The 25,045-nt window shown below is 40.7% G+C and overlaps 1 protein-coding gene and 1 pseudogene across 3 annotated transcripts in view; both read right to left on the reverse strand.

Moving 5' to 3' along the window:
• Positions 1-25,045, reverse strand: part of ADAMTS2 (ADAM metallopeptidase with thrombospondin type 1 motif 2) — a 294,714-nt gene that overhangs the window by 54,088 nt on the left and 215,581 nt on the right. The gene's annotated exons all lie outside the window — the stretch shown is intronic.
• Positions 15,065-24,375, reverse strand: LOC112305234 (protein S100-A10 pseudogene; annotated as a pseudogene).

The raw sequence follows: 25,045 nt of genomic DNA on the forward strand, positions 1-25,045 counted from the left end.
GAAATGTTCCAACATCCGAATTATAGGGGTGCCAGAAGAAGAGGAAGAACAAAAAATGGAAAACTTGTTTGAAAACATAATGAAGGAGAACTTCCCTAATCTGGCAAAGGAAATAGACTTCCAGGAAGTCCAGGAAGCTCAGAGAGTCCCAAAGAAGCTGGAGCCAAGGAGGAACACACCAAGGCACATCATAATTACATTACCCAAGGTGAAACAGAAGGAGAGAATCTTAGAAGCAGCAAGAGAAAAGGACACAGTTACCTACAAAGGACTTCCCATAAGACTGTCAGCTGATTTCTCAAAAGAGACCTTACCACCAAGAAGGGACTGGCAAGAAGTATTCCAAGTCATGAAAGGCAAGAGCCTACATCCAAGATTACTGTACCCAGCAAAGCTATCATTTAGAATGGAAGGGCAGATAAAGTGTTTCTCAGATAAGGTCATGTTAAAGGAGTTCATCATCACCAAGCCATTATTATATGAAATGTTAAAGGGAGTTACCTAAGAAAAAGAAGATAAAAAATATGAACACTAAAAATGACAGCAAACTCACAGTTATTAACAACCACACCTTAAAACAAAAACAAAAGAAAACTAAGCAAACAACTAGAACAGAAACAGAGCCACAGAAACGGAGATCACATGGAGTGTTATCAATAGGGGAGTGGGAGGGGGAGAGAGTGGGGAAAGGTACAGAGAATGAATAGCATAAATGATAGGTGGAAAATAGACAGCGGGAGGGTAAGGATAGTATAGGAAAAGTAGAAGCCAAAGAACTTATAAGTATGACCCATGGACATGAACTATAGGGGGGGAATGTGGGAGGGAGGGGGTGGGCAGGATGTAGTTGAGTGAAGGGGCAGAAATGGGACAACTGTAATAGCATAATCAATAAATATATTAAAAATTATAGAAATAAAAAAGAAATTTATTGAAATAGTCAAACTAAGTCATTACACAAATAAACAAGTAAACAACAGTACAACAAGATCCAGGAGAATCAACATGCAGAATTTCTTCAATGTATTTTCTCAAGTGTCCAGTTTCAACAAAAATTTCTGAGACATGAAAACAGGAAAGGGTGACCCAACACAGGCAAATATGCAGGTGATAGAACCTTTGAGGAAGCCCAGGTGATAAACTTAGCAGAAAAAGATTTCAGAACAAAAGGAAACCATATCTAAAGAACTAAAGGAGAATATAAGAACAATGTCTCACAAAATAGAGAACTTCAGCAAAAAGATAGACATTATAAAAAGAACTAAATAGAACTTATGGAGTTGAAAAGTACAAACACTGAAATGATAAATTTACTAGAGGGCTCAACAGTAGATTTGATCTGGCAGAATATAGAATCCATGAACCTGAACAGAGATCAATAGAAATTATGCCCTCTGAAGAGCAGAGGAAAAAAGATTAAGGAAAAAAAGAACAGAACCCCTGGAAAACACAAGAGACTGTCAAATCCACTAAGATGTGTATAGTAGAGGTGCCAGAAGGAGAGACACACAGAAAGGAGCAGAAAATATTCAAAGAAGTAATGGCTGAAAACATCCAGAATTTGATGAAAAACATTAACCCACACATCCAAAAAAATTAACAAACTCCACATAGGATAGATGCAGAGATCTACATCCAGAAACATTATTGTCAAATTGTTGAAAGACAAAAAAAAAATTGTTGAAAACATCAAAAGAAAAATGACTCACTGTGCACAAGGAATAACTGCTGACTTTTTTTTTAATATATTTATTGATTATGCTATTACAGTTGTCCCATTTCCCCCCCCACTCCACTCCATCCTGCCCACCCCCCTCCCTCCCACATTCCCCCCTATAGTTCATGTCCATAGGTCATACTTATAAGTTCTTTGGCTTCTACATTTCCTACACTATTTTTACCCTCCCCCTGTCTATTTTCCACCTATCATCTATGCTACTTACTCTCTGTACCTTTCCCCCCCTCCCCCTCCCACTCCCTTAATGACAACCCTCATGTTCTAGTTGTTTGCCTAGTTTGCTCTCGTTTTTGTTTTATGTGTGGCCGTTAATAACTGTGAGTTTGCTGTCATTTTTACTGTTCCTATTTTTTATCTTCTTTTTCTTAGGTAACTCCCTTTAACATTTCATATAATAAGGGCTTGGTGATGATGAACTTCTTTAACTTGACCTTATCTGAGAAGCACTTTATCTGCCCTTCCATTCTAAATGATAGCTTTGCTGGATACAGTAATCTTGGATGTAGGTCCTTGCGTTTAATCTTGGGTAATGTAATTATGATGTGCCTTGGCGTGTTCCTCCTTGGGTCCAGCTTCTTTGGGACTCTCTGAGCTTCCTGGACTTCCTGGAAGTCTATTTCCTTTGCCAAATTAGGGAAGTTCTCCTTCATTATTTGTTCAAATAAGTTTTCAATTTTTTGTTCTTCCTTTTCTCCTTCTGGCACCCCTATAATTCGGATGTTGGAACGTTTCAAGGCGTCCGGGAGGTTCCTAAGCCTCTCATTTTTCCAAGTTCTTGTTTCTTCATTCTTTTCTGGTTGGATGTTTCTTTCTTCCTTCTGGTCCACACCATTGATTTGAGTCCCAGTTTCCTTCTCATCACTATTGATTCCCTGTACATTTTCCTTTGTTTCTCTTAGCATAGGCTTCATTTTTTCATCTGTTTTTCGAATAGATTCAACCAAGTCTGTGAGCATATTGATAACCAGTGCTTTGAACTGTGCATCCGATAGGTTGGCTATCTCTTCCTCGCTTAGTTGTATTTTTTCTGGAGCTTTGAAGTGTTCTGTCATTTGGGCCATTTTTTTTTTTTTTTTTTTTTGTCTTGGCGCGTCTGTTACTTTAAGGGCCGGAGCCCTAGGTGTTCACCGGGGCGGGGTAATGCTGGTCACTGTGCTGTGACGCTGTACGTGGGGGAGGGGCCGAGTGGGAGCAATGGCGCCCGCCTCACTCTCCTCCGGATTTCAATCTTTCACTCCGCTACCCACAATCCAACTGGGCCACTCTGGTGCTGGTTCCCGAATAAGTGGGCCTGTGCACACTCCAGGCCCCTGTGGGTCTCTCCAACAACCTCTCCTGTGAGGCTGGGAGTCTCTCCTGCTGCCGCCCCAACCCCCACAGGCATTTTCAATCAGAGGTTTGAGGCTTTATTTCCCTGAGCTGGAGCCCTGGGTTACGTGGTCTGCTTTGCTCCCCGCCGTTCGTCCGGTTTATCTGTGGGCGAATGTGGTGCCGCGGGGTGCTACCCGCCACTCTGCCTGTCCCACTCTCCGCCACTGAGTCCGGCCCTCTGGGTTTATCTGTGCAAATGTGGGGCCGCAGGGTCTGCTAGTGCTTGGACTGCCTGCGCCATTTGTCCCACACTCCGCCAGTCTCAGTCCCGCCACAGCCACTCGAGTCCTCTCCACCCCGGTGCCCGTCTCCGCCCCTCCTACCGGTCTGGATGAATGTTTATTTTCTATTTCCTTGGTGTTGGTCCCCCTTGCTGTTCGATTCTCTGTCAGTTCTGGTTGTGCGAGGAGGCGCAGTGTGTCTACCTACGCCGCCATCTTGGTTCTCCAACTGCTGACTTTTATTCAGACATAATGGAGATCAGAGGCATTGGTGTCAGCTCGGAATTATATCCAAAAAAAACTACCTCTCAATAACGAAGGTGAACATTCCCAGATAAACAAAAAAAGAGAATTCATCACTAACAGACCTGTCATATAAGAAATACTAAGATAAATTATTGAGTCTGAAAGTAAGTGACATTAGGAACAATTCAAATCCACATAAAAAAGTGCTGAAAATAGACAAATTTCTAGAGAAACGTGGACTAACAAAATTAATTTAATAAGATACAGAAAATCTGATTAGTCCTAGAACAAGTAAAGAGATTGAATGAGTTATTTTAAAACTTCCCACAAACAATAGCTCAAGTCCAGATGGCTTCACTAGCAATTTCTACCAAACATTTATAGGAAATTAATATCAATTCTCTACAAACTCTTCCACAAAATAGAAGATAAAAGAAAAATTCTCAAAACTCATATTACAAGACTAGTATTACCCTGATATCAAAACCAGACAATGATATCACAAGAAAAAAAAACTATAGATCAGTATCTCTTATAAAAATAGATTTAAAAGTCCTCAACAATATTCTAGCAAACCAAATACAACAGCACATTAAAAGATTATATACCACGACCAAGTGGGATTTGTCCCATGAATGGTTTAAGATTGGAAAATCCATTAATGTAATAAATCACATTAATAAAATCAAGAACAAGTTATATATCACCTCAAGACTCAACAAATTATTTGGCAAACCCAACATTCTTTAATGAAAAAAAACCCCCAGAACATTCAACAGACTAGGAATGAAAGAGAACTTCCTCAACTTGATAAAGGACATCTATGAAATACCCACAACGAGCATCACGTTTAAGAGTGAAAGAATGAACACTTTTCCCCTGTGATGGGGAACAAGATAAGGATGTTTGCTCACACCACTTCTAGGCAACATCATGCTACATATTTTAGCAAGAACAGAAAAAGAAATAAAAGGCATACAGATTGGAAAGAAAAAGTAAAACTTTATTTGCAAATGACAGGACCTTCTTATGTAAAATCCTAAGGAATCTGCTAAAAAACTATGAGAGTTTAATAAACAAATTCAGTGAGACTGAAGAATACAAGATCAATATACAAAAATTAATCATATTTCTACAAACTAGTGATGAATGATCTGAAAATAAAGCTAAGGAAATAATTCTATTTACAATAGTATCAAAAAGAAGAAAAGAACCCCATAGGAATAAATTATATAAAGTGTACAACTGAAGACTATATAAATCGTTGAAAGAAAATAAAGATCTAAGTAAGTGCAAAGACATTCCATATTTATGGGTCAGATTGCTGATATGGCAATATTCACCATATTGATCTATAGATTCAAAGCAATCCTATTAAAATTCCTCTAGAATTTTACAGAAATTGAGAGACTGCTCCTAAAGTTCATATAGAAAGTCAAAGGATCAAGAATAACTAAAACAATCTTGAAGAAGAACAAAGTTGGAGTAATCAAGACAGTGTGGCCCTACTATAGGGACAAACAGATCAGTGGAATTGAACTGAATCCAGCCCTGGCTGGTGTGGCTCAGTGGATTGAGCAGCAGCTGGGAGCCAAAGGGCTGCCAGTTCGATTCCCACTCAGGGCACAACCTTGTGTTGTGGGCCAGGTCCCTCATAGGGGTTTTGGGAGAAGCAACCACAGATTGATGTTTCTCTTCTTCTTTTTCTCTCTCCCTTTCCCTCTCTCTAAAAATAAATAAATAATATCTTTAAAAATATATAAAAAATAATTTTAAAAAATAACTGAATCCAGAAATGAACCGTTACCTATGGTCACTTGACTTTTGACAAGGGTGCCAAGATGGTTCAATTTTAAAAGGCAAGTCCTGCAACAAATAGCGCTGAGACAAGAGAATATCCCTATGCAAAAGAATGAGGTTGGACCCCTTCCACACACTGCACACAATAATTAGCTGAAAATGGCTCACAGACCTAAGTGTAAGAGCTAAACTTGTAGAGTTAAACATAGCAATACATCTTCTTGACCTAATGGCAATGGTTTCCTTTTATTTTTCAATTGCAGTTGACATTCAGTATTATTTTAAATTAGTTTCAGGGGTACAGAACAGTGATTAGACACTTATGTAATTTACAAAGTCATCCCTCTGATAAGGCTGGTACTACCTTGCACCATACATAGCTATTATAATATTATTGACTATATTCACCATGCTGTAATTTACATCCCTGTGACTATTTTGAAAGTACTAATTTGTGCTTTTTATTTATTATTTTATTATTTTAATTTTTAAATGACTTTTACTTTTTTTGATGTGTTTATTGATTATGCTATTACAGTTGTCCCATTTCTGCCCCTTCACTCTACTCCATCCTGCCCACCCCCTCCCTCCCACATTCCCCCCCTATAGTTCATGTCCATGGGTCATACTTATAAGTTCTTTGGCTTCTACTTTTCCTATACTATCCTTACCCTCCCGCTGTCTATTTTCCACCTATCATTTATGCTATTCATTCTCTGTACCTTTCCCCACTCTCTCCCCCTCCCACTCCCCTATTGATAACACTCCATGTGATCTCCGTTTCTGTGGCTCTGTTTCTGTTCTAGTTGTTTGCTTAGTTTTCTTTTGTTTTTGTTTTAAGGTGTGGTTGTTAATAACTGTGAGTTTGCTGTCATTTTTAGTGTTCATATTTTTTATCTTCTTTTTCTTAGGTAACTCCCTTTAACATTTCATATAATAATGGCTTGGTGATGATGAACTCCTTTAACATGACCTTATCTGAGAAACACTTTATCTGCCCTTCCATTCTAAATGATAGCTTTGCTGGGTACAGTAATCTTGGATGTAGGCTCTTGCCTTTCATGACTTGGAATACTTCTTGCCAGTCCCTTCTTGGTGGTAAGGTCTCTTTTGAGAAATCAGCTGACAGTCTTATGGGAAGTCCTTTGTAGGTAACTGTGTCCTTTTCTCTTGCTGCTTCTAAGATTCTCTCCTTCTGTTTCACCTTGGGTAATGTAATTATGATGTGCCTTGGTGTGTTCCTCCTTGGCTCCAGCTTCTTTGGGACTCTCTGAGCTTCCTGGACTTCCTGGAAGTCTATTTCCTTTGCCAGATTAGGGAAGTTCTCCTTCATTATGTTTTCAAACAAGTTTTCCATTTTTTGTTCTTCCTCTTCTTCTGGCACCCCTATAATTCGGATGTTGGAACATTTCAAGATGTCCTGGAAGTTCCTAAGCCTCTCCTCATTTTTCTGAATTCTCGTTTCTTCATTCTTTTCTGGTTGGATGTTTCTTTCTTCCTTCTGGCCCACACCGTTGATTTGAGTCCCAGTTTCCTTTGCATCGCTATTGGTTCCCTGTACATTTTCCTTTGTTTCTCTTAGCATAGGCTTCATTTTTTCATCTACTTTTCGAACAGATTCAGCCAATTCTGTGAGCATATTGATAACCAGTGCTTTGAACTGTGCATCCGATAGGTTGGCTATCTCTTCCTCGCTTAGTTGTATTTTTTCTGGAGCTTTGATCTGTTCTTTCATTTGGGCCATTTTTTTTTCTCTTGGCATGCCTGTTACATAAAGGGGCAGAGCTTTAGGTGTTCACCAGGGTGGGGTAACACCGGTTGCTGGGCTGTGATGCTGTAGGTGGGGGGAGGGACCGAGAGGGAGCAATGGCGCCCGCTGGTTCCCGAGTGGGTGGGCTTGCGCACACCCTAGGCCCCTGTGGGTCTCTCCAACGACCTCTCCTGTGAGGCTGACAGTCTCTCCTGCTGCCACCCCCACCCCCACGGTTGTTTTCAATCAGAGGTCTGAGGCTTTATTTCCCCGAGCTGGAGCCCTGGGTTACACGGTCTGCTTCGCTCCCAGACGTTCATCCCAGTTTATCTGTGTGTGAGTGTGGGGCCTTGGGGTACTACCCGCCGCTCTGCCTGCCCCATTCTCCGCCAGTCTGAGTCCGGCCATCTCGGTTTATCTGTGCATGAATGTGGGGCCGCAGGGTCTGCTAGTGGTCGGACTGCCTGCCCCGTTCGTCCCACACTCTGCCAGTCTCGGTCCCGCCATGGCCACGCAAGTCCTCTCCACCCCGGTGCCTGTCTCCGCCCTTCCTACTGGTCTGGATGTATGTTTCTTTTTTATCTACTTGGTGTTGGACTTCCTTGCCGTTCGATTTTCTGTCAGTTCTGGTTGTGCGAGGAGGCTCAGTGTGTCTATCTATGCCACCATCTTGGTTCTCCAAATTGCTTCTTCTTTTTTAAAATAAATCCTCACCTGAGGATATGTTCATGTATTTAAGAGAAAGAGGAAGGGAGAGAGAGAGAGAATCATCAATGTGAGAGGGAAATCTATCGGTTGCTTCCTGTATGTGCACTGATGCAGGATCAGACCCGCAACCCAGGCAAATGCCCTGACTGGGAATTGAACCCACGATCTGTTTGTTTGGTGTTGTTTTTTTTTTTTTTTTTTCAGTGTATGGGATGGTGTTCCAACCAATTGAGCTACCTGGCCAAGGCCTAGTTTTTACTTCTTAATCCCTTCACTTTTTTACCCAGCCCTCCCAACCCTGGCAAACCATCAGTCTGTTCTCTGTATGTATGAGTCTGTTTCTATTTTGCTTATTTTGTTATTTAGATTCCACATATAAGTGAAGTACGTGGCATTTATCTTTTTCTGTCTGACTTATTTCACTTAGCATAATACTTGAGGTCCTTCCATGTTGTCACAAATGGTAAAACTTCATTCTTTTTAATGGCCAACTATGTTCCATTGTACCACCTCTTCTTTATCCATCCAATTGTCTACTGATAGGAACTTAGGAACTCATATATTGATTATTGTAACTAATGCTGCAATGAACATAGGGGAGCATATATCTTTTCAAATTAGTTTTGGACTCCTCTGGATAAATACCCAGATGTCCATGGGATTGCTGGGTCATAAGGCAGTTCTGTTTGTAATTTTTGAAGAACCTCCACACTGCCGTCCACATTGTCTGCAACAATTTGCATTCCCAACAGTGCATGAGGGTTCCCTTTTCTCCATATTCTTACCAACACTTATTGTATGTTAATTTATGGATGATAGCCATTTTGACAGGTGTGAGATGATATCTCACTTGTAGTTTTCATTTGCATTTCTCTGATGATTACTGACATTGAGCTTCTTTTCTTGTCTATGGCCCATTTGTACGTCCTCACTGGAGAAGTCTCTATTCAGGTACGCTGCCCACTTTTATTTGGGTTGTTTGTTTTCTTGGTGTTGACTTATATGAGTTCTTTTAAAATTTGGATATTAACCCCTTATTTAGTGTATTATTGGTGAATATTTTATCCTATTTAGTAGGCTGTCTTTTAGTTTTTTGATGGTTTCCTTTGCTGTGCAAAACTCTTTTTAGTTTGATGTAGTCCATTTGTTTATGTTTTCGTTTCCCTTTCCCGAGGAGATATGTTGGAGAATGATATTACTAAGAGCAATCAACAAGGGAACCATGGCCTTAAATGACACATTAGACGAGATGGAGTTAATTGATACTTTTAGAGCATTTCCCTTGGAAGCAGCAGAATTCACATTTTTCAAGTGCTCATGGGATATTTTCCAGGGTTGACCACATGGTAGGCCACAAAACAAGTCTCAGTGAATTTAAGAAGACTGAAATCACACCCAGCATCTTCTCTGACCACAATGGTATAAAAATAGAAATCATTTACAAGAATAAAAAAACTGAAAAATACAGAAACACTTGGAAGCTAAATATACTACTAAACAGTGAATAGATTAACAATGAGATCAAAAAAGAAATCAAAAGTTACCTTGAAAAACAATGAGAAGGAAAACTACAATGACCCAAAATCTATGGGACACAGCAAAAGCAGTCCCAAGAAGCTTCGAAATTCGTAACAATATCAGCTTACCTGAAGAAACAAGAAAAACCTCAAATAAACAATCTAACCTTACACCTGAAAGAACTAGAAAAAGAACAAGCAAAGCCCAAAGTGAGTAGGAGGAAGGAAATAATAAAGATCAGAGCAGAAGTAAATGAGTTACAGTCTAAGAAAAATACAAAGATCAAGGAAATCAAGACTGTTTCTTTGAAAATATTAACAAAATTGATAAATCTTTAAACCAAACTGATCCAGAAAAAAAGAGAGAGGACCCAAATAAATAAAAAATGAAGTAAAATTGTTAAAGTAAAACAACAGTTTTCTCACACACACAAAAAATGAAAATGAAGAAGTGACAACTGACACCACAGAAATACAAAGGATTTTAGAAAGTATGACAAACAAATATAGGCCAGTAAATTGGACAATCTGGAAGAAATGAAAAAACTCTTAGAAACATACTATCTTCTACGATTGAATCAAGAAGAAACAGAAAGTCTGAACAGACTGGTTACTACCAATGAAACTGATTAAGTAACCAAAACACTCCCAACAAACAAAAGTCCTAGACAGATGGCTTCACAGGTAAATTTAACCAGGTAGTCAAAGAAGAACAACACCTACCCTCTCAATTATTTCAAAATGTTCAAGAGGAGGGAAGAATCCTAAGCTCATTTTATGAGGCCAGCATTATCCTGATTCCAAAACTAGACAAAGGCATTGCAAGAAAAGAAAACTAAAGGTGAACATCCCTGATGAACATAGATGCAAAATTCCTCAACAAAATATTAGCAAACCAAAATCAGCAATACATTAAAAAGATCATACACCATGATCAAGTGGGATTTATTCCTGGGCTGCAAGGTTGATTCAATATCTGCAAACCAATTAATGTGATGTACCACATAAACAAAATGAAGGATAAAAATCACATGGTCATATTAATAGAGAAGAAGCATGTGATAAAATCTAAAACCCATTAATCAGAAAAACTCTCAACATAATGAGAACAGAGGGATCATACCTCAACATAATAAAAGGGCTTATGTGACAAACCCACAGCTAACATCATATTCAACAGAGAAAAGCCAAAAGCATTTTCTTAAAATTAGGAACAAGACAAGGTTGTCCACTTTCACCACTTTTATTCAACATAGGATTGGAAGTCCTAGCCACAAAAATAAGACAAGAAAAGAAAATTAAAGTCATTCAGATTGAAAAGGAAGAAGTAAAATTGTCATTATTTGTAGATGACATATACTATATAGAGAAAACCCCCAAAGATTCACCCCCAAAAAACCCCACAAAAAACACCAAAATGATTAGAACTGATGAGTTCAGTAAAGTAGTAGGATACAAAATTAATATTCAGAAATTGGTTGAATTTTATACACTGATAATGAACTATCAGAAATAGAAATTAAGGAAACAATCCCATTTACAATTGCATAAAAAATAAAATATCTAGGAATACATTTAACCAAGGAAGTAGAAGACCTGTACTCAAAAAATTATGACACTGAAGAAAGAAATTGAAGAAAATACACAAAATGGAAGCATATACCATGCTCACATATAGGAAGAATTAACATCATTAAAATGTCCATATTACCCAAAATAATCTATTGGTTTAATGCAATCCCTCTCAAGATACCAATGGCATATTTCACAGAACTATAACAAACATTCTAAAAATTTATATGAAACCACGAAAGACCCCAAATGGGCACAGCAATCTTGAGGAAGAAGAGCAAAGTTGGAGGAATCATACTACCTAATAGCAAACTATACTATAGGCCTACAGTGATCAAAACAGCCTGGTGCTGGCATAAAAACAGACACATCGATCAATGGAACAGAACTGAGAGCCCAGAAATGAACCCATGCCTACATGGTCAATTAATATATAACAAAGGAAGCAATAATATACAATGGGGTAAAGACAGTCTGTTCAATAAATTGTGTTGGGAAAATTGGACAGATACAGGCAAAAATGAAACTAGGACATCTTCTTACAGCATATATAAGAATAAGCTAAAAATTGATTAAAGAGTTACATAAGATTCAAAACCATAACACTCCTAGAAGAAAACACAGGTAAACTTTCCGGCGATGGTTTTTAGATACCACATCAAGCACGAGCAACAAAACAAAAATATTGAAATTGAACTTTATCAAGATGAAAAGCTTTTGTGCATTAAATGATACCATCATGAAAGTGAAAAGACAACTCACAGAATGGGAAAAATATTTGCATACCATATATCAGGTAAGCCTGATAAGGGACCTGTATAATTGTTTCTTGTATACAAAGGACTCTTATAACTCAATAATAAAAGATACTCAATTAAAAATCAAAGAATATGAATATACATTTATCCAAAAAAAGATATATACAAATTTCCATTAAGTACATGAAAAGATTCTGAACATCACAGGTCGCTAGGGAAATGCAAATCAAAACCACAAGAAGATAACACTTTGCATATTGGAACAATTATAATACAAACACAGAGAATAGCAAGTTTGGGGAGGATGTAAAGAAGACCTTATATATTGCTAGCTGAAATGTAAAATAGTGCAGATGCTTTGGGAAAAAGTTGGCAGTTTCTCAAAATGTTAAACATAGATGAAGTGGCAAGATGGTGGTGAAGTAGGAGAGGTTATCTTGCACTGCCTCCCAGAACCAAGCTGAAAATAAAAATAAAGAGGGGAACATCTACCTGAAATTGGCTGAGGACTACCTGAGGAGGAGATATGTAACCAAGCACAGGCAGAAACCACCTCATTATCAGCAGAAAGGGCCGGGACACAAAAGGGGCAAACACCGCTTTTATAGGTGTTGGCTGCAGGGCTGAGGGAGCTTCCCCCTGAGGGGAGTGAGATCTGAATCTCAGACTGGGCTGCCAAGCACAGAGTGCCAGTGTTGGGATCACCTGCCCATGCAGCATCCAGAGGTGAAAGGCCAGGGGTTTTCTTTGCCGTCTGGAGAAAGACAGAGCCTACTGGGGACAACCCCATTTTTTCTCTTTTCTTTTGTTCCAAGGGGCCAAAACACAAGTTTTGCATTCCCAGCTACTCTCCTTTGGCTTGGGCAGAGGGAGGGCAGGACAGTCTGGAGTTATGCAAGGAGAATCAGGAGCTTGGGGGTGAGGCATGGGGGAGCAGCTGCTGGGCTCCCAGTGCTGGGATATAACAACATACTGCAGCAGCCATTTTTCATGAGAAAAGCAAGCCCCTCCCAGTGGTAAAACCACTTGCCCCAGACTCTTCTGAAAGCTTCCTACCCCATCATCTAGAACCCTGCTTGCCGCACCTGTTGAAATCCTGCTTGCCCCACTCAGCATCTTTCTTACTTTCCCCCAACCTGAATCTTATCTCCTGCTGAGGAGACAGCAACACAGGCTGACTCAGGGGTTTTATAGACTGGCTTTAGGGCATGGGCATTCCATATACTTTCCCAGGAACCAGGAGACCCTAGGAAGTCCATCAGGCCCAAACTCTGGGCTCTGGAGGCCCCACCTGCTACCCTACCAGGGGCTTCACTTTGCCAAGTTCAGGGAATAATATGGGACAGACTCAGACATGTGAAGACACCCACCATCTTCCCTGAAGTCTGAACAGCACCTCCCACAGGAGATTCAGGGGTCCCCTCCTTCCGATTCCACCAGAAGACCTCTCAGAAACAGAGGAGCCAGCAGCTAGACTAAGACTAACAGCAGGGCTACAGGCAGAGGCAGGTGGAATTGATGCCTGTGGTGCTTTTGGTCATTGGTTGACCCACCCCTGGGCCTTGTGCTGATAAAGAGCTAGCAGTACAGAGCATTGAGGACCACCCTGGACACAGCCAAGACTGAAGGAGATAGCCACAGACTGTGGATCACTCATAGCTTCAAACGGGCTGCCTAGAGCTGGATGGGGGAAGATTCTGACACTGGCTTACACCAGCTTCAGGACACTGGAGGCATATCCAGAAGAAGAAGCAACCAGACAAGCACTAAACTCTGCTGAGATGAATTCCACCCTGATCTTTTTCATTATTTGTGTTATTTTTTCTTTCACATAGCTTTTTAACAGTTTTTCTTTTTCTTCAATTTTGTTCCTATTTTTTCACTATCTTTTTAATTTTATTTCTCATATTTCACTCTTCCCTTTTCTTACTCTGTTTTTATCTTCTTCCTTCTATTTATTTTTATTTGAAATGTTATTTTTCCCTTTCCTCACCTTATTTCTATTCCTTACTCTTATTATTTCTCCTCCCTCTATCCTTTCAAAACCATTTTTCTTTTCTTTAGTCACTCATAGTTTTTCTTTTTTATAATAGTCTTATTTTCCTTCCACCTTTATTAATTTTGCTCATTTGTCAGTGATATTGCTATTTTTGTTGGGGTGTATTTTTGCTGGTGTGGGTTTTTGTCTTCTGTATTGTTTTCTTTTGTTCTGTCAGCACCTGTTCAATAGCATACAAGACGTGGTGGGGGTTAAGACTCTCAGTCAGCCAGCTGGAGGGCAGAACCCACCAACAAATGATCCAACAACAATCAAAACCCAAATACAACAGGAGAGCCCACATAAACTGCATAAATGGCATCCCTAGAGCATCCAGCTCAGGAAAGTAAGGAGACTTGTACCACTGAGCCCCACAGGACTCCTACCACAGAAGGCCACTCCATGAAGACAGGGATTCAAAGCAGATCAATCTAATACATACAAATAAACAAAAAGAATCACTTAAAATGGGGATGCAAAGAAACAACCCCCAATCAAAAGGAAAGGAGGAATCCAGAGAAAAAGAGGTAAATGAAATTGAGGCAAGTAATTTATCAGACATAAGAGTTCAAAGTAATGGTTATAGTGATGCTCAAGGAACTCAGTGAGAACTACAAGGAACTTTATGGGAGTTACAAGGAACTTAGTGGGAACTACAGCAGCATGAAAAAGGACATAGAAACTATGAATAAGAACCAGGTGGAAATGAAGAATACAACACCTGCAATGAAGAATACACCAGAAGGAATTAAAAGCAGGCTAGATAAAATATAGGATTGAATCATGAGTTGGAAGACAAGGTAGAATAAGACACCAAGTCAGAGCAACAAAATGAAAAAGGACTAAAAAATAATGAAGATGGTTTAAAGGAGCTTTGGGACAACATAAAATGTAACAATATTTGCATCACAGGGGTACCAGAAGAAGAAGAAAGGGAACAAGGGGTAGAAAACCTGTTTGAAAAAATGACAGAAAACTTCCCTAACATGGTGAAGGAAAAAGTCACACAAATTCAGGAAGAGCAGAGGGTCCCAAGCAAGGTGAACCTAAAGAGGACCATGCCAAAACACATCACAATTAACATGGCAAAGTTTTAAAGACAAAGAGAGAACCTTTTTTTTTTATGAACTAAAAAAGAAATTTGTTTATTGAGGGCAAGAGGATACAAGCAATACAAAAATCAAAAGCTTATTTGGCTTTAATTGGCTTTTCTTTCTCTTGTCAAATGGGGGTAGGATTTCATTTGTACATTTTCTAAGGGTCCCAATGTGCTCATGAAATCCTCATACAGGAGGAAGCTGTGGGACAGAGATTTCTTAAGCGACCCATTGTGAGAACTCTTTATCAGGGAGGAAGTAGCTACTCAGCTGCCTACTTCTTTCCCTTGTGCTTCATGTGTACTACAAAATAGTCATTGCATGCAATGGTGAGCCCAACAATTAGCAAAAAGAAGCTCTGGAAGCCCACTCGGCCATGTCGGCACTAGTCCAGGTCTTTCATTAATTTGTCTATGGCCAGAGGGTCTTTTTGATTTTCAAAAAATCCAGGGAACTCCTTTTCCACAAGTACTCTCAGGTCCCCCTTTGTTAAGTAGCTTTTATCCCCAGCAAATTTGTAAAATGTGAACATCATGGTTTCCATGGCGTGTTCCATTTGAGAGGGAATTTTGGTGAGGTCTTGGCCCGAGGTGCGACAGAATCACTAGGCTGTCTGGGATGTGAGGCCAGTGTCCAAAGAGAGAATCTTAAAGGCAGCAAGGGAGAAACAGCTAGTAACATACAAGGGAGCCTGCTAAGGGTATTAGCTGATTTCTCAATAGAAATACTACAAGCCAGAAGGGACTGGCATGAAATATTCTAAGTAATGAAAAGCACAGTCTGGCAACCAAGAAGAGTCTATCAAGCAAGGCTCTGATTTACAATGGAAGGTGAAATAAAGAGCTTCCCAGATCCCGCCCCCTCCAAAAAAAAACCCCCACAAGGGTAAAAGAGTACATGTACATCAAACGAGCATTGTAAGAGATGCTAAAAGGACTGCTTCAAGAGGAAGAAGAAATAGAGAGATAGAAACACAGGTACAAAGGGAAAAATGGCAATGAATAAGTACCTATCAATAATAACCTTAAATGGATTAAATGTTCCAATCAAAATACACAAGGTATCTGAATGGATAAGAAAACATGACCCTCATATATGTTGTCTACAAGAGACTTATCCTACCCTAAAACAAAAGATTTATACAGACTGAAAGTGAAGGGATGGGAAAAATATTCATGCAAATGGACATGAAAAAAAGGCTGGGGTAGCAATACTTATATCAGACAAAGTAGCCATAAAACCAAAGGCAATAACAAGAGACAAAGATCACTACATAATACTTAAGGGAGTAGTCAGACAAGAGGATATAGTCCTTGTAAACATAGATGCATCCAACAAGGAGCACCTACATATATAAAGAAAATCTTGGAGGACTTTAAGAAAGAGATTGACAGCAATACAGTTATTATAGGGGGGGTTAACACCCCACTGCCAACAATGGATATATCTTCCAAACAAAAAATCAAGGATTTTGAAGCATTAAACAATACTCTAGATCAAGTGAACTTAATTGATATTTACAGAACATTTCACCCTAAAGAGGCAAAATACACATTCTTCTGAAATGTCTACGGATCATTTTCTAAGAAAGGCCACATGGCAGGACACAAAACAAGCCCTAACAAATTCAAGAAAATTGAAATCATAATCAAACGTCTCGGATCACAATGGTTTGAAGCTAGAAACTAACCTCAAGAAAAAAAATAAAAAACATTCAACTATATGGAGACTGAATAACATGTTATTAAATAATGAATGGGTTAATAATGAGATCAAGGAAGAAATCAAAAAGTATCTGGAAACAAATGAATATGAACACACAACCACCCAAAACCTATGGGACACAGCAAAGGCAGTCCTGAGAGGGAAGTTCATAGCATTACAGCCCTACCTAAAGAAGATAGAAAAAAATCTGAAATGAACAACCTAACCCTACACCTAAAAGAACTAGAAAAACAACAACCAACAAAGCCCAGAGTGAGTAGAAGGAAGGAAATAATCAAGATCAGAGCAGAATTAAATAACATAGAGATTAAAAAACAATAAGAAAGATCAATGAATATAGAAGCTGGTTCTTTGAAAAGATAAACAAGACTGATAAGCCTTTAACAAGTCTCATCAAGAAAAAAAGAGAGAGGACCCAAATAAATAAAATCAGAAAAAAAAAAGAGGAGAAATAACGATCAACACCAAAGAAATACAAAGAATTGTAATAAAATATGAACAACGATATGCCAACAAACTAAACAACCTGGATGAAATGGATAAATTTCTAGAAACATACAATCGTCAAGAACTGAATCAGGAAGCAGAAAACTTGAATAGACCAATAACAACCAGCGAAACTGAAGCAACAATCAAAAAAACTACCAACACACAAAAGCCCTGAACCAGACGGCTTCACAGGTCGATTTTACCAAACGTTCGAAGAAGAGCTAACCCTTATCCTTCTGAAACTATCACAGAAAATTCAAGAAGAGAGAAGACTCTTCTTGAAGACTCACACATTCTCTTTATAAGGCCAGTATTACCTAATTCTAAAACCAAGTAAAGACACAACACTGAAAGAAAATTATAGGCCAAGATCTCTGATAAACATAGATGCTAAAATCCTCAACAAAGTATTAGCAAACCAGATCCAGCAATATGTTAAAAAGATCATATATCATGATCAAGTGGGATTTATTTCAGGAATTCAAGGATGGCACAATATTCACAAATCTATAAACGTAGTACATCACATAAAATGAAAGACAAAAATCACATGATCATATAATTAGATGTAGAAAAAGCATTTGATCAACTCTAGCACTCATTTATGATAAAAACACTCAGCAAAGTGGGAACATACCCAACATAATAAAGGAGCATACCTCAACATAATAAAGGGAGCATACCTCAACATAATAAAGTCCACATATGAAAAACCTACTGCCAACATCACACTCAATGGGAAAAAAACTAGAAGTGTTTTCCTTAAGATCAGGAACAAGACAAGGGTATCTTGCTTTCACCTCTCTTATTCAACATAGTACCGGAAGTCCTAGCCACAGTGATCAAACAAGAAAAAGAAATAAAAGGCATCCAAATTGGAAAGGAGGAAGTAAATCTGTCATTATTTGCAGACCACACAATAGTGTACATAGAGAACCCTATAGGTTCCACCAAAAACTACTCAACCGAATAAGTGAATTCAGCAAAGTAGCAGGATACAAGTCAATATTCAGAAATTGATGGCATTTTTGTACACCAACAATAAACTATCAGAAAGAGAAACTAAGAAAAAAATCCTATTTACTATAACAAGAACAACAACAAAAAAGTACCTAGGATTAAATATAACCAAGGAGGTAAAAGACCTATACTCAGAAAACTATAAAACAGTGAAGAAACTGAGGAAGATACAAATAAATGGAAGCATGTATCATATTCATGGATTGGAAGAATTAACATTATTAAAATGTCCTTGCTACCCAAAGTAATCTATAGATTCAATGCAATTCCTATAAAAATTCCTAAAAAAAATGGCGTATTTCACAGATCTAAAACAAATATTCTAAAAATTATATGGAATAAAAAATAGCCTCAAGAATCTTGAGGAAGAGGAACAAAGTCAAAGGGATTACAATACCTGATATCAAACTATACTACAAGGCCACTGTAATCAAAACAGTCTGGTACTGGCAGAAGAACAGGCACATAGATCAATGGAACAGAATAGAGAGCTCAGAAATAAATGCATGTCTCTATGGTCAATTACTATTTGACAAAAGGAGCACGAGCATACAGTGGATTAAAAATTGTCTCTTCAATAACGGTGTTGGGAGAACTGGACTGGTACATGCAAAAAAATGAAAGTAGACCACCAGTTTGCACCATATACCAGAATAAACTCAAAGTGGATAAAATACTTAAATATAAGTCATGATACAATAAAAACCCTAGCAGAAAACATAGGCAGTAAAATTTCAGATTCTCATGTAGCAATATTTTTGCCCATATATGTCCTAGGGCAAGGGAAATAAAGGAAGAACTAAACAAATGGGACTACACCAAATTAAAAAGCTTCTGCATGGCTGAAGAAAACATCATCAAAATGAAAAGGGTACTGATTACATAGGAGAACATATTTGCCAATGACACATTGGACAAATATGTAATCTCCAAAATATATAAAGAACTCATAGGACTTAACACCTGGAAGACAAACAATCCAGTTAAAAAATGGGAAAAGGACCTGAAGAGACATTTCTTCAAGGAGGACATATAGATGGCCCATAGACATATGAAAAAAATGTTCAACATCACTAGCCATCAGAGAGATGCAAATTAAAATCACAATGAGGTGTCACTTCATACCTGCCAAAATGGCTATCATTAATAAGTCAACAAACAACAAGTGCTGGTGAGGATGTGGAGAAAGAGGAACCCTAGTGAACTGTTGGTGGGAATGCAGATTGGTGCAGTCACTGTGGAAAACAGTATGGGGTTTCCTCAAAAAATTAAAAATGGGACTACCTTTTGACCCAGTGATTCCACTGTTGGAAATATACCCTAATAATCCCAAAACACCAATTCAAAACAATTTATGCACCCCTATGTTCATAGCAGTGCTATTTACAATAGCCAAGATCTGGAAATAGCCTAAGTGCCCATCAGTAGATGAGTGGATTAAAAAACTGCTACATTTACATAATGGAATACTACAGCAGAAAGAAAGAAGGAACTCCTACTTTTTTTGACAGCATGGGTGGAACTGGAGACTATTATACTAAGTAAAATAAGACAATCAGTGAAGGGCAAATACTATATGATCTCACCTATAAGAGGGATCGAATGAACAAAATAAACTCAGGAGCAAAAGAGAACCAGAGGCATGGAAACATGGAACAGACTAACAGTGGTAAAAGGGGAGGTGGGAGGTTGGAACTGTTTGAAAGATGGGGAAGGAATTAGTCAAGAACACATATGAAGGACCCATGGACATGGACAATGGAGTGGGGATGGACTACAGAAGTGAGGGGTGGGCTGTGCAGAGGGGGGCAAAGGGGGAAACATTGGGACAACTAACAACATAAACAATAAGGCATTATAAAAAAAGAAACAGAAAAAATATTAAACAATATAATATTAAAATAATAATATTAAAAATATTATGGAATTAAATATTAATTCCATTCCTAGGCATATATCCATGAAAAATGACACATCTACACAATAACTTGTATACAAACATTCATAGCAGCATTTCTCATATGTCTACCAGCTAATAAATGGATAAATCAAACACAGAATATCCATACAATGGATTATTATTGGACAATAAAAAAGAATGAAGTGCTGATACATGTTACAACATGGATGAACCTTGAAAACATTATGCTAATCAAATTAAGCCAGCGCACAAGGACACATGTTGTATGATTCCATTCATATGAACTGTCCAGAACAGGCAAATCCGAGGTGACTGCAAGTAGGTTTGTGATTGCCTAGGATTAGGGGGTGAGGAGGGATGAACTGGAGTGTCTGCTAATGGGTACAGGGCTGCTTTTTGGAGTGACAGAAGTGTTCTAAAATTTGATTGTTGTGATGGTCATACAATTCTGTGAATATACTGAAAATCATTGAATTGCACTTTAAGGGGGTGAATTTAAATGTGAACCACATCTTAATAAACCTGTTTGGGGGGGAAACAGGAGGCAGGCAGCTTACCAGCCCTTGGTCCATGGGCTGTAGCTCACCAGCCCTTGTTCTAGCATGTTGAGGGATTTTTTTTATTGATATTTTGGAAAAGTTATTGGCAATGTCATGTGAACATTTAGGATGGTCAAATTTTGAGAAACTACTATCCATTTTGCTTACTGATGTGGATTTTAGGGTGTTTCACATTTTCTTGGTCAGAGCCTGACTAAAATGTTCTTTGAATAAGCAACACTCTGTAACTGTTGCTATTGACATTTTCACTGTAGGGCAATGTTCTGAGCTTTGTATTGTCCTTGATGTTGTTGATATTTCAGTCAAACCAGAAAGCAGTTTAAATGCTTTGCCATCAGATTCACTCCTCTTCAATAACTGGGTTGTCAAGCATTTCAGGAGCCTGTCTGTTACTTCTCTTTGATATTTATCTCTTCGTCCCAATGAATGACTGCTTTTGGTCTGATCTGAAAACTTTTTTAGTTATAATTAAATTTGTTAAGTCGGAGTTATTTCTATTGACTTCTTTACTCATTTTTTCTTTTATTTATTTTCTATTAACATATCTGAATTTTCTCTAGTTCATAAATTCAAAAATGATAAAAGAAGGTACCTGTATACATATATCCAAATCAGAAGCCCAGTTTCTTCATTATTTTATTGAAGCATCCCAAAATGACTTTCAAAATGTCAGTTGAACTGGTGTATGAAAGTTTCATCAACATTTTGAATACACTTTTTGTATCTCACGTGCATTCAGGTTTCCCTTAATTTTTTTGTAATACATATGATTGAAGGTTTAACAGCTTTCAGACAAGCACAGCATCTTGTCACACTTAGCTTTTCTAAAGAAATATCCAAGTAGGTTCTGTGTTTAAAGTGTCCCATCTACAAAACAAACTGCAAAAAAGAAAACATAAACTATTGCCAATAAGAAGCGTTCACGGCCTTAGGTGTAGTTGAGGAGGCTTTCCCCCATGGGTTTTAGGAGAATGGGCTGCACACAGCGTGTATTCTCTGATGGCCATGGGGTAGCTGGCATGGTGGCCGTAGGAGTTGCTCTGGAAGTTGTTCTTATATCTGGACAGATGCAGTAATTTTTAAAAAAGATTTTATTTATTTATCTTCAGAAAGAGGGGAAGAGAAAGAGAGAGAAAGGGAGAGAAACATCAACCAGCTGTCCCTTGTACATGCCCCAACAGGGACCAAACCCACAACCCAGGCTTGTGCCCAGATGGGGAATAGAAATGGTGACCTTTCACTTTGTGGGATGACGTCCAACCCACTGAGTCACACCAGTCAGAGCAGACACAGTAATTTAACATCACATGAGAGATACTGAGAACCATGTAAATAAGCCAATAAATACATCCCAAATCCAATTTTTCTCAGCCAAAGCCATTAGGTGCCCACAGCTTCTCCCATGCCAGTGTCACAGACATGTATTAGAGGGGATGCAGAGTGAAAACAGAAGTGATCTTAACTGATTATGTGTAAAATATCTCACCTTCGTAAAATTTATGAAAAAACACACAACCATGTGAATATACTGTGAGGCTCCTCCCAGGACCTTGGAAGGTCTTCCCTGGACCTTTGGGCCCAGGCAAGTACAGGCCCAAAGCTCACACATCACAAGCTCTGGTAAACGTAACTCTGCCCCCCTCAGCCCTTCTGTGGGCTCCCCTTGCTGCAGAATGTTGAGGAGCTCCTAGGCTGGGGTCAAGGCCCCACATGGCTCGCTGCCCCTCCACCACCGTGCCAGGCACCGAGAGCACTGCAGGTCCTGTTTCCCTCCCTTTGTGAGTGCCTATGCTTAGCAGGCACCCTGAGCTCCACTTCCTTCCCGCATTGTGGGGATTGGTTAGGTCCTAGAGGTGGAGCCCTCTGGAATGGCATTGATGCCTCTGCAATGAAACATGAGAGAGATGGTTTCTCTCTCCAAATGTGAGGAGGCAGAGAGTCTCCAGCCCTCAGCAGACCCAGACCCTGCTGGCACTGGATGTCGGCTTCCAGCCTCTGGAACTGTGTTCCACGTTGCATTTGTGTTAGAGCAGCTTGAGTGGAGGGAGGGCAAGCAAGGGAGTGTCCTGGTACCTCTGAAGGCTGGGGCTAGGGCTGGGCTGGGGCCTCTACATTACTGTGGACCATGGGAAACAAAGGCCAAGATGTTGGAGAAAGGAGGTGGGGGAAATCCTGCTTAACAGAGTGCAATTGCCCCACATGGACACTCTCATGGGGCTTTGATACCTCAGTGTTATCATGAAAGAAACAGGTTTAATGTTATTAAAATGCTATATGACATGTTTCAATGCTTACAAATATTTAATCCAGTAGAGCTATTGAAACATTTAGAAGTACAACATCTGTGTCTGGAGCGAACCCTGGGACCACCTGACCCAGCTGCCTCGAGGGCTGGCATCCTGGGCAGCGCTGGCGTGCCTGGCAGGCCAGGAGACAGCCAGAGGGTCTGAGAGCCTGAGGGGCAGGCTGTCTGCTTCAGGAAGTGAACAGGAACATTCTGAACTGTGAGGCCTGGCTTTCTGTCTTCTATCCACCAGCACACCCCAGTGGGTACCATGTGCAAGGAGCCTGACAGGAGGGTAAGCAAGTCGGGCACTTAGGTGACTTGCCTGAGGAGGAAAGAATGGCTCTAGGTGACATGGTGAAGAAGAGGCACCCAGGGCTCTAGGTGTCCCTGTCACTGTGTCTGCCTGCCAGTGCTCCTCTGTGCAGGAAACAAGAGCATGGGTATTGTCATGGGGCCTTTGCACCTCAGGCAGGCATCTCTAAAACTGTCCTTCTTGGAAGTTCATGGAAATGTAGGGTGGTTGCTGCTTCCCCAGGGTGCTGCAGGTGGATTTGAGGAAACACAGAGGAAGCAACCTTTGCTGCCAAGACACCCAGACAGGAGCACTGGCCGGGCTGGCCTCCGCCTGCTGCCCTGCATCTGGCTCAGGCACAGAAGGCAAGGTGAGCCCACCAGCCTGGCCTATGGGGCACAGCCACCTGGGAGGACTCTCTGTGCTGGCCTGGCCCCACCTCTGGAGTGCACGACCACAGATGGCGTGGCCACAGGGCAAGCCCCTGGATAGCAGCTCTGAGGCAGGTCTGCAACACTCTGCACAGGGCAGGACACAGACCAGGTGCAGGAGGCATGCGGTCCAGTCCTTCCCTCTCCCCCGCATCACTCCACCTTCTGGGAGCCTCAAATGTTAATCACGTCTCTTCTGGCTTCCAATGCTATCACATCTGAATCCTACAGATGGTAAACAGCCAACCCAAGAGCATCCTTGCATGTATGTGCAAACCGCCTGGCCAGAGCTCCCACTCCAACCACCTGCTTCACCGGTTCTCACACTCTGGGCCACTAGCCCTTGTCACCCTGAGACAAGGGCCAGAGGACTGGGGACAGCCTCTATGCCTCAGTGCCCACAGAAATTATTCATGCTAGCCAATCATAAGCCTGCTTACCCAGCCTTAGTCTCTGCTGTTTCCTCCTGTGGAAACTCCAGTCCCCCTTCCCTCTGCTTCCTGACCCATGCTGCTGCTTTCGGGTGTGCCCCCCTGCCCTGTGGCATGGCGGGGGTGGGGGTGGGGATCCTTTTGAGACCTGTGAGGAGTTCACTGCCTTTTCAATGGCCATCGTCTCCTCTTGGCTTTACTCCACCTGACATTTTCTATTAGCACACTGATCCTCGAACACCATGCTCCTCTCACCAGCCATGCTCCCACCCAGCACGTGCACCACAATGCACTCCCTGCTGGCTGTGTTGCTCCCACTACTCCCACCCTCTGGCTGCAGCTGGGGTCACTGACCGGGAACAGGCCACTCCCCGTCTGTATCCTCACCCCACATCACGTTCATGGCTGACCCCGCAGACAGCAGGTCCTGTGGAGGTTGGAGGGGCCGCATACATGGGATGAATGAGCAAATGAATGAGTAAATAGAGGGATGTATAGGGAGCTGAGGGCCATGCAGCCTCCTCAGCCTGATCCGCAGGTCCATTGCCCACTTCTCTGTCCAAGGGCAACATGCTCACCTCTCCCGTTTCATCCACCCCTGCCCGCCCCCAAAACTCTACTCCACGAGAGAGCTGCACACCCACTGGGCCTGGCCTGTGCGCCTGACCTTCTTGGCCTCATCTTGCCTAGGCCCGTGGTGCTGAATGCCCACGGTGGGCAGCCCCGAGCAGACAGTGAGAGAGCTGCGGGATGAACAGGCCCATCTGCACACTCTGCTGCTTCCCTCACATCTCCTCCATGTACAGAGAACAGAGACAAAGTGTTCTGCCTCCTGGAAACAGTGAACACACACTCTGTGCGTGCAGGGGTATAATGTGGCAGCACAGGCAGAGAGGGACAATGCATTTGGGGTGACCACCTGGGGGGTGTGGACAATGAGGACGCCAGGCTGTGACAGAAGCCTGAGCATGGGGACCCCTGCTGAGGGGCCCACAGGAAGGGGGGGACAAAGAGGGACAGAGAGGGACTGATGAGCTCAGCACAGCCTGAGATGATCTGCTATTCCTCCAACC

The sequence above is a fragment of the Desmodus rotundus genome, chromosome 9, assembly GCF_022682495.2.
Source record: "Desmodus rotundus isolate HL8 chromosome 9, HLdesRot8A.1, whole genome shotgun sequence".
In the NCBI taxonomy this organism is placed as follows: Eukaryota; Metazoa; Chordata; class Mammalia; order Chiroptera; family Phyllostomidae; genus Desmodus; species Desmodus rotundus.